General features: G+C 39.9%; 1 long non-coding RNA gene and 1 other non-coding gene across 3 annotated transcripts in view; both read left to right on the plus strand.

Moving 5' to 3' along the window:
* LOC106730439 overlaps positions 1 to 3350 on the plus strand; it is an 84191-nt gene extending 80841 nt beyond the window's left edge. For both annotated transcript variants that reach the window (XR_004324807.1, XR_001366901.2), the window contains exons 6-8: positions 1264 to 1424; positions 2334 to 2458; positions 3312 to 3350. This is a non-coding gene — a long non-coding RNA (uncharacterized LOC106730439). The remainder of the gene's footprint in view (positions 1 to 1263; positions 1425 to 2333; positions 2459 to 3311) is intronic.
* A 3508-nt stretch (positions 3351 to 6858) lies between these two features.
* On the plus strand, positions 6859 to 6930 carry TRNAA-AGC. Its single transcript has one exon. It is a non-coding gene; the product is annotated as a tRNA-Ala (tRNA).
* Positions 6931 to 13643: the final 6713 nt, after the last annotated feature.

The following is a 13643-nucleotide window of genomic DNA, read 5'->3' on the forward strand; positions in this document are numbered from 1 at the left end:
AAACCCAGAAAAAGAAAACATAATTTTTTTTTAATTAATAGCCTCTATAACACTTTCCCTACGTTTTTGACTGGAAGCCCATTGATTTTTTTCATCTGACAATAGTTTTATCACTTTCTGTCGACACATAATTCAGTTTCATCTGTAGCATGTTTTTCCTAATCTACTCACATTCTACCCAATGCTGGTCACTTAGGGACATGTTCTTATTTTGAGAGACACCTGGCTTTGTGCCTTTTTGTGGTGCTGATAAGTCAGCATAGTGGGCAATTAGAGTGTTTCTGGAAGCCATTTCTACGCCAGAAAGGCTGGCCATGCTTTACCTACATATGGAAGTGAGGAGACTTACAAAAACATATCCCAAACACCATGCGTTACCAACTGTACTTTCCTTACTCAAGTCCACAAAATGCCTGTGGCCGCTGCAATAAACCAATTAGACACAGAGAAAATGTGACAGAGAAGGACGGAACGGAAAGAGAAAACAGTCTTAGCGGATGATGGTGAAACTATCTAACTTGTGCAAATTTTACAGAATTCATTTGACCATGGGAATACAGCAGTAAGGCCCCTCCCAGAGCATCAGAAGGGACCCTTTCAGGAGAAGGGCCTCAAGACTAAAATCCATCTCTTACCTAATGCAAGTGAAAGAGAAAAATCACTTATATCCCCAATCCTCACCTGGAAATGAGAACAACAAAGGCTGCTGGCAAAGAATACAGTCAAAACTCAAAGGTCTATTCTGTCTTATGAAGAAAACAGCCCTGTCTAATTCTCAGCAGATGTGAAGAGGAAGGGAGTGGGTAATGGAAAGAACATTGCTTTGCACAAAAATATGACTTTCAAGACATGGATTCTGGAGAGAAAGGTGACTTGTAAGTTAGGAAATGGTTGGAAAAATATTTTCTCATTCCTACAGGTTTACATGGCTTTAGTCTAGGAGTCATAAACTGGTAAAACATAAGTCATATTTAGCCTGAAAGCAGGTTTTATTTACCCCCACAAAGTGTCTTTAATTAAAAAAAAAAATGAGCCAATGCAAACAAATTCGATTTCAAAACACAACATCTGTGCACATCACTCTGTGGCGACATGCAGCTCAGCTGGGCAAAGATGCCCCTTTGAGATATAACGTGTCCCAGCTTGCACACTCCTCACGATTTACGCAGCCATGAGGCTTTTTTTTTTTTTTTTTTTTTTTTTTTTTTTTTTTTGCCCTTTTGGTTCTTGCTTAGGCCTGATTATTCTGTCTTCATCCTCCAGGGTGTTTGTGTTTGATCCAACCAGCATGCCTGCACATCACACTTGTGAGGAGACCATGAGGGGCCCAATTTTATTTGGAGGCACTTCAGAGATGACATCCCAAGACTAGGAGAGACTGTTCTGTGGAAGGGGGACGCCAGTAGACCACACTGATCGTACTGGTAATGGACTACTTCCTAGGACATTTTCTCAGACGCAGAAAAACTTACGGCTGATGGGACAGTGGGAAGATTGTGTTGGGGAGGGGGACATGCTGTGCCAATAAGTGGGTTTGGGGTCTGGAGCTTTTTAAAAGGTACGTTGAGATTCACACAGGGAAACCAAGAATGAGGAAAGGCGTTGGGAGAAAGATGACAATTTGAAAACAAAAGGAGCAATTTAGAACAGTGAGGGAATCCAAATAGGATCAGGTGAACATTTTAAATGATCAGATCCCTTCCCTTTGGGACCCTCAAGAGTCATTTTAAGCCCACAGCTTCCAGTGTCCCTCTCCTAGTGTGTAATTCTCTTCAGTTAACCCATGTGAAGGAAAGCACACCATCTTATATGGTGGTACAGAGAATTCTAAGGTTACTGGGCAATAAAGGAGAAGAGTGGACCCAACCCATCTGCTGATTCACTAGCACCTGCAGAGGCAGAAAAGCATCCAAGGGAAGAACCACGCCCAGAAGTGCCAGATGTGACCAGCAGGAAGGTGAGCACTGCCTACAGCAGAGCTGAATATTGGGGAGAAGAACATATGATTTTTTTCAAGCTCATTGCAAATATGCCATGTTGAAAGGCTTGCAAATTTCAGTTCCTGGCCCAAAGAAAGTACCTAAAAATTTTAGCCATCCTTATCATTTTTACTAATTAAAAAAAAAAAAACTGCTTTCCTGCTACTTGTGGGTCATAAATTCTCATGAGTCAGGATACATTGGCAGTTGAACAGCTACATCCAGTCCTTTTGTCTGAAAATTTGTTAGTCTGTCTACTTTCCCACAGACCACACTATTCTCTATTGCTTTACATCTGAATGGTTTCCTTTTGTACATCACCTTTATAGACAGTTGAATTTTGACCTCTTTTAGACTAAACAAACTCCATGGGAAGGATAGAAAAAGTTACTCTGAGACAGGATTCCGATATATTTTGAAAGAGAAGAAGGTGTTTAGAGGATCTGAGGGAAGAGGATATTCCAAAGGAGAAGCAACCTGTGAGCATGCATTTATCTCTATTTTCTAATTTTTTGAAATGCACACGTATCATCTAATTCTTATAAATACAAGAAATTTTTAAAAGACAAAGATTTTTTAATTGAAAAGATGGCTATTTAAAAAATAGATGAAGATCTGAGTTGGCCATCTCCAGGGTGCTGGGAAAATGTATGGGAGTAAAAAATTATCTTACTCTTGGAAAAACAAATTAAAGAATAAAAGATGTCAGGTTAAAAAATTGATAAAGAAAAAGTACTATAAAGAAAAGGACAACTAGATACAGTTTAATAATATAATCAAATGAAAAAAATTTAAATAGTCTGTTTATGATAAAAATATCACCTGGTTTAAAATTATTTACATTTGAAATTTTTACAAACTTTCCTTGTAATGCAAGTATTACAAGGAAATAGTCACAGATGATGAATTAATAAATATACACACACAAATTCACAAATTAAGCATAGAAATTATTATGAACATCAGATCCATATGTTTTGTAAAGAAATTTTTTTCAGTGTCAGCCTGTCTTTCAATCATTGCAGTTTTGTTAAAGAGAGGAAAAGGAAATTATTACTCAGAGATGAGTAATTGTTCAGGGAAATGAATCCTTCTGAAGGAATGTTTAGAAGGCAATTGCTGAGTATTTGAATTCTAAGTTGCTAAAAGTCCACCATGCCAGGAGAAAAAGGTGGCCACTGGCCAGGCATTGTTTCACCTCTGCATGTGGTCATCTTAAATCCGTAATACAGCAGATCTTTTGGTAATGTGCATCCAGTCTAAGATGCAGTGTGCAGCATTAATAAACAGAAATGAATATAATTGAGATCACTTTATTGTATCTTCAAACAGGTTTTGAGCATCTGCTGCACTGTGCTCACCATTGGGAAGAAAAAAAAAAACGCAAGGCCCCGGAGAAGCTCTCTGATCCAGCAGGAGGTGGGGCAGGGGCAGGCAGGTAAAAGATGCTTAACGGTATCTGTGGTATCATTTGAGTGACGAATAAGTGGACCAGGTAGTTAAGACCCAGGAAAGAAGTATCTGGAAGCTGGTTTTTATTGGGGGCATGGACTTGGCTTGGGCCTTGAAGGAAGAGCTGTCACAAAGTCACAGACTAAGAGGTGAGAAATGTGGAAGCCGTACCCAGCATGAGTAAAACTGAGTGGAGACAGTACTGAGAAGGGTGGGTCGTCAGTGCAAGAACACTCTGTGACAGCAAATCCGATCACACAAGTTAAGTAACTTTATAATCACAGTTCTGTCCACGTGAAAACATTAGACGGCAATTCAAAAGGCTTTAATCTAACCTAGCTGCAGGTTTTCGATAAATTTCTTCTTCCTTCCTGTATTTTGTAAAAACTCTGCAATATTTTTGGTTATACTAGCAATATATACTCAATATTCTAAAAATCAGCAAAAATAAAGAGAATAAAAATTAGGGAAAAATCTCACCTCTGAAGTTACCACTATTAATATTTTCATAAACAATATTGCTAGATTGTTCTCCAAAAGTTGTATCAGTGTATATTCTCATATGGAAAAATGTATAATTAAAATTTTAATTTTAATTAAAAAAATAAAATAATTTGTCAGGGTCGTTTGGTTAATTCCAGATTAGGTGTGGTTAAAATCATGGTCTTCTGAATTGCCGTCTAGTATTATTATGCAAATATTAGAGTAGAAGCAGTGATTCCCTAGACTAGGTAGAGGAGCAGATATAACTCACAGTGATGTGTTCTTATTTCTTCCTAGACTCATGACTGGGCGAAATGCGCTCTATAAACAAAGCGCTGATAGATATGGCTACTGTGAAAACTAATTTTGCCAAAATTTTTACTTTAAAAATTATGATCAGGGAGGGGAATAGAAGGCAGGAAATTAATTTCACTGATTCAAAGAATTTTATATTTTGAAAACAGTGTTCAGTGTAAAATTACTCCATGGTGCATAGTCCTTGAAGCAGCTGCAGGAAATGTTTGAGGGGCTGGGATTTCCAGGAACTTAAAAAAATTTTTTTTTTTAATCTTAAAAAAAAAAAAGATTTTGGTATGAGAAAGAAGAAAAGGCTGTCTGTGGGAGGAGAGCTGTGCCTTGAGGGTTTTTTTGGAGGGAAGGCATATCTGTTTATCTATTCATTTTTAGCTGAGGGACCACGAGGATAATGAAAAGAGATGGCATAAGATTTGTCCTTGTTTGGGTTTGAGTCTCTGGGTTAGAAGAAAAGAAAACCAAAAACTAATGGAAGTGGTTCCAGGATACTTGGAGAGATTCTGGGCAAGATCTGAGGGCCTAGAACTGATGGAATTAACCCTTCTTGAGACTCTGAGACTCTGGCCTAAAGCGAACTGCTTTGGTTCCTGGTGTCAAAGTGTAGCATGAAGTTAGAGAGGAGGCCACTCACACTGATGGAAACCAGAGTTTGGTTGGAATTTCCAGATAGAAACCAGCACTCCTCAGGTGCCTGGATAAGCAGTGGAGACCACACGAGACTCTGACCTTGTCCTTCTCACCACTGACGCCATCAGGAGGGCCAGTGTCGAGGCTTCTGCAAGTGGTATCAGGTGGGAGGTGGAGAAGAGGAGGAAGAAAGGGCAGATGCTGTGACCCCAATGGACAGGTCCCCTTGGGGACTCCCAGAAATATCTGGGGGATACTTTGAAAGGGGGCTGATTTCCTTCTGGGTCAGGTGGGCAGGGGTCAGGTGGGAAGGGAGGGCAGGTGGGTGAAGAAGAGCTCAGGCTGCTGAACCAGTGGGAAAAGCAAGCATGACCAAGTTTTGTAGTCAGGCCAGTGGGGTCTGCTTGTCTGAGCTCCATGTAGATATGCCTGAATTCTGTTGCTTTGTCCTCGATGACTTTGGGGGAATTTCAGACAAAAAGATACTGTCTTCCCTCCCATTGAAAACCACTACCTTGCTTCCTTCCATGTGATCATTTTCAATGACTGTACACTTTGTATCAGATGCTTCCATCATATCTGATTGTGCGATCTTCCTTACTATTGGACACTTAGGCTGCTTTGGTTTTTGTGATTATGAATTATGAGGCAGTGAGCACTGTTCTTCATAGAGTTTTGAGTACAGCTATTATTATTTCCTTAGAATAAAGTCTCAGAAGGGAGATTTCTGGGTCAAAGAATACACAGAGTTTTAGGTTTTTAATAGCACTACAAATTATCCTCCAGAGCGTTGTGCCCATTTGTGCGCTCACCGGGAGGGCATACGTGTTTGCCCACATCCATTTTAACAATCGGGTACCATTGTGTTAAGCACTATTTCCATGTTGAATGAATGTCGATGAAAGAATAGCTCATATTGGTAAATACTGCTGTCTTGATTTTTAGCATATGTTTGATTATTATTATTAGTGAGATTAGGTAAGCTTTCCTTTATTGGCCATTTGTATTGCTTTCTGAAAAACACTTGAAAAAAACACCATGGCCTTTTAATGTGTGAAAGACAAAAAGAGGTAGTAAGCCTTAAATTAGAAGAGAATATTCACATAAATTTTGGTGTGCTTTTTTTATGTAGAAAAAAAGAAAAGAAGGAAAGAAAAGGATGAAGGGAGGGAAGAAAGAAAACTGATGACCCAAGAATTGTTCTTTCATTGCAAAAATTCCGTTTCTTTAAAAATTTCTGCTTCCTCCTGAAACTCTGCCCTGGCTTATGTGTGTGTGTGTGTGTGTGTGTGTGTGTGTGTGTGTATACCTGTGCAGGTATACACATGCATATATACATGCATACACACACGTACACACACACATATGTGTACATATATCCTGTTGCCCTCGGGTTTGGTCAGGAATACCCAGAACTGGCCACATTGTGGCACAGTGCCCTGAATATACTCCTTGGTGACAAGAAAGTGCTGTGTTGATACTTAAGTTTCCTGCCTTGTTTTTGTTTGCAAATGTAATATGTTGGGCTACAGATATGGCCTCTGTTGGTGTGCACATAAAGTCCCCTAGTGACCTGCATAATCCCTGCCTACAGTCTGTGGTCTTGAGTGCAGGCAGGGGGAAACCATGAGAGAGTTTGGCTGCTTTCCTCATAATCAGTAAGGGAAGGAAAGGGACTAACCATCAACCCCATTAACCGAGCACCTATGATTTACTCCTCACAATTGCCCGGAGAGGTTTGTGTCTCTCATCCAAGCATTTTGTAATTGAGCCTCATGAGATTCAGAGAAAGTAAGTAAGTAAATCGCTTGAGGTGCCCTGGTGCAGTGCTGGAGTGACTAAAACCAGTGCTCCTCCCTCGGCTTTCAGCACCTACATGCCAGTCATTCAGGGATCACTTTCAGAAATTTCGTTATACCTAAATAATATAGTAATGCATTCTAACTTAAATCAGCTCACTTTTTAAACTTAAAATGTTTCTTAAAAAGGAAATTATGGCGGGGAGGGTATAGCTCAGTGGTAGAGCGCATGCTTAGCATGCATGAGGTCCTGGGTTCAATTCCCAGTACCTCCATTTAAAACAAACAAACAAACAAACAAAGCTAATTACCCCCCCCCCAAAAATAAAAAGGAAATTATATGACTACTATAAATGGAAACCCAGTATCAATGGTCCTGAACAGAGAGTATAAAAATCTCCATGGGCAAAAACACTTGTTTTTCAGCTCATCTTGAACCTATTTCTGCCTGACTGAGATTTTTAAATTTCTTTCTGTCTTTGGTGGTCCTAGGAGTCCTCGGTCAACCCCTATTTCCCACTCTGCTGCTCATCGAATAAATGTGAGGCGCTATGTCTCCAAGCTTGGCCTGAGAGGCCCTCCCAGCCCCCCCTCCAGGACTGTGATACTCATCCTCTTGTGTATAGTCGGTCAGCGTGCATACTCTGGGAAACCCTGAAAACAAACTGCTTCCTGTCCTCCCCTTCTAAGAAAAAAATACTAAACCCAGATACTGCTAGGGATCAAAATCCAAATGAAGAGTGCAGTTCTGAGGCATGTGAATTGCCCTAGTCATTCAGTAATGACTTTGGAAAAACACAGAGGGCCAATGTACCCTTTTTAGTAGATAACATTTCTCTTCTAAAGTTCTCCTCGGTGACATTTATTTATTTTTAGAGTCCTGTGGCTAGCAACCTAGACTGGGGCACGATTCATCTATTCATTTATGCTCTCTTTTGTGTTGAAGGCAATTGTTACCATTGAATGAATTCTGTCATCAACAAACCTAGTAGTTATGGCCACCAACACAGACAGATGGGCTAGTGGTGCCTTGGGCTTTTATTTTGCAGGCAGCCGTCGTCTCTCACTGGTTCCATTCAGAGTCTGAGAGGAAAAATTCTTTGTAGCTGCAGTGAATTTTCTTTGGAACATAAATGGTTAAATGTTTCTCTGAAAATTTCTTTGAGTGATGACATTTTAGTTGCTAGGTATATAGCCTATTCCATTTAGATCTGCAGGTCCTTAATTCCTGTTCTATGGGCATGTGCCCTAATTAAAGAGTTAGGCTGTATCCCAGTGGAATCTACCCTTCAGGACAGCCAAGTTGCCACGTTTCTTGTATTCTGCATAGCATCTTTATTCTGTTTTCTTTATCTGGAATCTTGTTAGTTTAAAGAAAAAGATCTTTCACAATTGATAACAAAACAAAACCAGGAAGCAAGAAGAAGTAGATTGTAAGTAAAATAAGCTTCCAATATATAAGGAGCCCTTAATCTACGTATGTAATTCGTTCCCAAACTATAGACATTGGTTGTTTGGAAAACTATAGGAGAGGGGAAAAAAATCTCTTTCCCTCTACCCACTGAGGTTCTCTGGGTAGGGCCCTATAAACTAGCCTGACAAAAAACAGATTAACAAGAGGGAAGCCTACGAATTTATTTACTATGAGTTTTGTATGACATGGTAGCCAGCATAAGGAAGTGAAGCCCTGGAGAAACGGTCAAATCTGAGTGTTTTCAAACTAGGTTTGGTGAAGAGTGGAAAGTCGTGGAAAAATGTGGCAGAACAAAAGGGCAGGAGCTAAGGGTATTAACTAGGGAAACTTAGCAAGATCTGTTCCCTTGGATTCTCTGTCCATTCGTCTTGTGATAGGGGTGTTCCTTTCCTCTGGGTATAGGAAGGGCACCTCTCACAGGAGGGTCTTATGACCTGCTTTCAGCGAGTCCTTCCTGTACCACCCGTTTCTTGAATTCCTTCAGCTTAAAATATTCAAAATGCCAAGGAGCCATGTTGGGGAGTGCTATGTTCTGAACCTCATCAATAATACTAAGCAATATTTTTGCTTAAATAAGATTCATTGAGAGCCTACTGTCCTCTCAACATCATTTCCATTGAAACAATGGAATGAATACTGTTTGGGTTCCAGGGCCAGACTGAAGTCTTTTCACCTAACATGGAACAAAACTTTACCATGAATTGTGCAAGTCATATCTCTGAGCCCTGGGAACAGCAGGTCATGTGATCAGAAGGGAAGAAGGGAAGAGAAGGAGAAAGAATGGCACTTTCTGTTGTGGGAACTCACCAGCCCTAGGACTGATGACTGGTAAATACTGATTATTTACATATGGAGCACTATTCTCAATGCTGTATGTAAAAAAAACTTATTTAAACAGATATATTTTGATTTGTGTTGTCACCTGCTTTCCTTCTGGACCCCTTCTCCACTCTTCTCATACCTCTCTCCACGTGACCAGGGCACACATACTTGTCCTGTGCTCTCTGCTCAGGCTCTTGCCCTGGCCAGATGGACGTTCCAAGGTGCTCCATGTTCTAAAACCCTCTCTTCTCCGACCCCTACGCATCAAAATTGCCATTACTTCAGTGCAGCTGATCTTAGGTGCTAAGAAGAAACTTTCCAGAGATGCTCTTATGTGCAAAGAGGATACCTCATAAGTCACATGCATTTGGTGGTATTTCAGGCAGGTGGGGGTCTGGCGCTGAAGAACAGACAGGCAGAGGTGCCAGGTTACTGAGTGGAAGGGTTGGCCCTTCTGAAGAGACAGTTTGTGGAGGCCACACCTCAGCGCTGTTTCTGTTTTCACAGCATCTTCCCTCCTCCACTTCTGAACACTAGGAAAGCACAGGGGAAAGGTACCAGCAAAGATGAAGTAGCACATTCAGCTTCTCTTAAATTCAATAGAACATCCCAAAGCAGGGGCAGCAAAGGCAATACTGTGAAAAAAAAAAAGGGGGGGGAGCCATCTTTGGGTTCAGGTTTTCTATTACAGTTGTTAATGTGCTAACATTGTATTTGCTGATCATTGGCTGACCCATGTGAAAATTGATTTATACTTACCCCTTTTCGGGCAAGGTCTAAGTAGAAAAGAAAGTCTTAAAATTAACTTCTAGAACTCTTAGCCCATGATAGTATCTTTTATCTTAATTCTTAACGATGGTGGCAGACTGAAACCTTCAAAGGCAGGGGATGCTGGTTTTCCTTGCAGATAACTTTCTGAAGTAAGAATTAACTATTTCACAAAGGCATAATCTTTGCTTGCTTCTAGGGCGTGATGTTTGCTTCTAAACGAAAAGTTAAGACCCTGTTAATCTTTGTCTTCTCCAAATTAACAATGCAGAGCTTAAAAGCATTAAGCTCAATTTCTATTTTTATTCTAGTAAAATTGCTTTATATACTTTCCAGAGGAATTTTAAAAAACTGGACTTCTTCTGAAAGAAAAATAAATGTGAGAATAATTTATAAGGTATTTCCTGACAAGTAAAAGGGGTGTTTATGCCTCTTATTTTTGTGTTTTTCCTAATGAATTGATTATCAAATTATATACAGTGGAATATTAGTGCACAATAGAACGGCTGACTAATGATCACAAAGTTTACTTTCGGAGGTTCTTCTTATTAACTGGCCCATGAAGCCAGGACTGTTGCCCGGCCCACCATTCATTTACCTTTTGTGGCTCTTGTAACCGAGCCACAATGAATTATTTGTGTTGTTCTCCGTGTAATCTCTTTTTTTCCTATTCAGCTGTGAGCTGCCTGAGGAAATTTGTCACGTTCAGCACCATATTTTGCATCCTGGTTGTGCTCATAGTCCCCGGGAGGAGGTTACAGGCCTCACCAGAACAGAAATCATATATTAAATAAACAAATTGATAACACTAACCACATGAGGTTAAGTTCATTATGACAGTTCAGCAATGAATTTGACCAAGTTTCTTGGCAGTAAGGGCCCACGTGAAAACATACTGGGCTTTTGTTCTAACTGAAAATAACACGTACACGAAGAGACACTTTTCCTTGAACTGAACTCAAAGACACCAAGTGACAGAAGCGACCACATCTGTGGTTTCACGGAACAACCAAATGCTGTTCTAGTGAGTTATTTTATGGGTGCTCCCTAAATGTCTACACTACATTGGACTAATGAGAATGTTTAGTACATAACAGATTACATGGGCCAGGTACCTTGGTTATCAGTTAATCAGACAGAATATAGTTTGGTGTTTAATGGCTCAGACTTTGGAGGCAGAACAATCTGGGTGTGCCCACTGGCTGTTCCCATACAAGCTGTGTGATCTGGGCAGTTTACTCCCTCTGAGCCTTGGTTTCCACATTGTAAAATACAACACTAATCCCTGCTCATAAACTTGTGTGAATTAAATGAGGTAATTTATGTAACCCTTCTGATGAAGAGTAAATGCTCAATAAATGAGAGCAAGTATTATTAGCTCACAATACTGAAGCAACACTAGGGGAATCTAAAAAAACTAATAGTCATCGTAATGATAACACAGTTCCTTCCAATCTCAGGGGCCTCGGTAAGCTCTATGAAGTGACATATCTCAGTCATTTCTTGAGTGAGTTTTTCTAGCAAGTGTAGGAAATGAAGATAACTTTATGTGAATGGTTAAAGGGAGAGTCATATTTTAGATACCAGGTAGTAGGGGGCAAATTTGTTTGGCTAAGAAAGAGAATATCCCAAGCGTGGTATTCTGACCCAGACAGAATTTCCACTCAGTTATCAGAAGCACAGATGGCAAGAGTGCTTGTAAATATAACCAAAGTCCCTTATCAAAAATCTAACTAAGTACTTGATTGAGATTCCCGAGCTGTGTTCCACATAAGAAGAAAGAGGAACAGAACATTATGGCATCGTGGGTTGCCAGTAAGTTAGGTAAAATCAATACCTCCAGAGCTGCTGAATGAATAGAGTACCTTTGGGGTCTGCCTAAGGGTTCTGTTAAAATTTTGGAAACTGCTTACAGGTACAACCTTTTGAGTTTGGGGGTAAAGGCCACCAAGACCTTTGACATCAACTAGCCAGTTGGTCTGATGGTTTCTTACGATGACTTTTTCTACTTGAAACAGAGTAATGCCAACATGTTTTCTATAGCAGGAAAGCATTTATTCCAGTCAATCTTATTAATCATCAAAATGAAACGGGTCTATGATGTAGCTTTTATTCCTACCTGTACTCCCAGTATGATGGAATAAAGCATTATAATGATAATACAAAAATAAATGTTTCTGAAACTTGTAAACAGATTATGAAAGAAAGCTGACATGCTTCAAAACACTAATTGATCTACAGTTTAGGGGTGAGAACAGATCACACCTCGATCCCATCTAGGCTCTACCTATATGGTGCATTAGAGTAAACAGTTGAGCAACTTTATTTCCTATCCTTCATTTAGGGCAGGAAATAAAAACTTATAATGCCTAGAGATTTTTTTCTAGAGTGATTGGATCCCCTAGAGCTACGCTGTCTAATGAGGTGGTCACCAGCCACATGTAGCTCTCTAAATTAAAGTTAATTAAAATTAAATTAAAGTGTCAGTTCCTCGGTCACAGCAGCCACATTAACTCAAGAGTCATAATGTGGCTTGTGGCTACCATGGTGAACAGTGCAGATATGAAACACTTCAACCATTGTGGAAGGTTTTATTGGACAGTACTGTTCTAGAATGATTAAAATTACTGGCTGCCAATTTGGGATGGTTCCTAGAATTTTACAAAATACCAAGGTCATTCTAAGGTGGTAGAGTTGAGGGAAGTAATTTGTCCAACTAGCAGTGGAAATGTATACTTTTGTAATTCCTCTTATAAATGTCACGCCCTAAGTAATTCTGTCCTGACAGCTGAGAACGGTTTCTCATTCCAACAATAATGCCATGTTACCAGGTCTCTACAAAGCTCAGGTTTTCTTATTAAATCTATACAATAGTTCTATGAGGAAGGTATTGTTATTTTCAAATGCAGATGAGGAAAGTAAGGCTCAGAGTGATGAATTTACTTGTCCCAAAGCATTCAGCTGCTAAGGGGATAATAGGAATTTAAAACCTATGCTGTCTAATTCTAAAGCTCTATGTACTATTCACCACACTCTCCAGTCTCTATCAAAGAAAATCATAAAAGTGTTTCCTCTATATGAGCCCCATTAGATTCTTGAGCCAAACTCTTACACTTAATAACTTCACAACCTTATGAAAACAATTTGACCTCCTGGTGCCTCAGTTTCCTCATCTGTAAAATGGGAATGATAACAGAAGTTACTTCAAAGGTTGTGAAAGTTAGTAGGCATGTGTGAAACATTTGGACCACTGCCTGGCGCTGGTAAAAGCTTAATCAGTATTTACTATTATTATCTACTAAAGTGTTTTCCTAAAACAGAGATTGAGAAGGAGCTTTTGGTAGTTTCAATTGCTAATTATTTATAACCAGGTCTGGAAAAACTCTTTAAATGATATCTGTTTTTCAAAGAGATTGGAGAGCCAGGCCTTCCCTCATGTCCACCCCCAGAAGTTGGCTGGCGGTGGCCCATCTACTGAGGTATCATGAAAGGAGAAGCCTCTCCTGGAGGCCTAAGCACAACAGCAGGAAATCCTCAGGGCAAAGGAGGTTTGTCCAAAGCCTAGACAGAGTATTTTCACTTACCCTTTTTTTGAAGAATGTAAGAAAGGGATGTAGATTTGGGACATAGAACAGAGTATTATCAGATAAGGGGCCATGTGAGGATTGCTGTCAATTTGTTTTGCAGTTCTGAGTCTCCGAAGATAGTCAGAGAGCCTTTCTCATTGGCTCCTGGGAGGTAGGGTTCAGAGATCATGAACATAGAAAACTTGTTGGGTTTCTGGGGCAGTATTACCTGTGAACTTGGGCAGTTAAACAGAATGTCAAAGCTGAGCATCCCTTTACTATCCAGGACAGAAGACTCCGAGTTTACACCTAGAAACAACGTTGGAACAAACTATGCCTGCCACGCACAGCTCTAACA

This window comes from Camelus ferus, chromosome 12 (genome assembly GCF_009834535.1).
Source record: "Camelus ferus isolate YT-003-E chromosome 12, BCGSAC_Cfer_1.0, whole genome shotgun sequence".
NCBI classification, from domain to species: Eukaryota; Metazoa; Chordata; class Mammalia; order Artiodactyla; family Camelidae; genus Camelus; species Camelus ferus.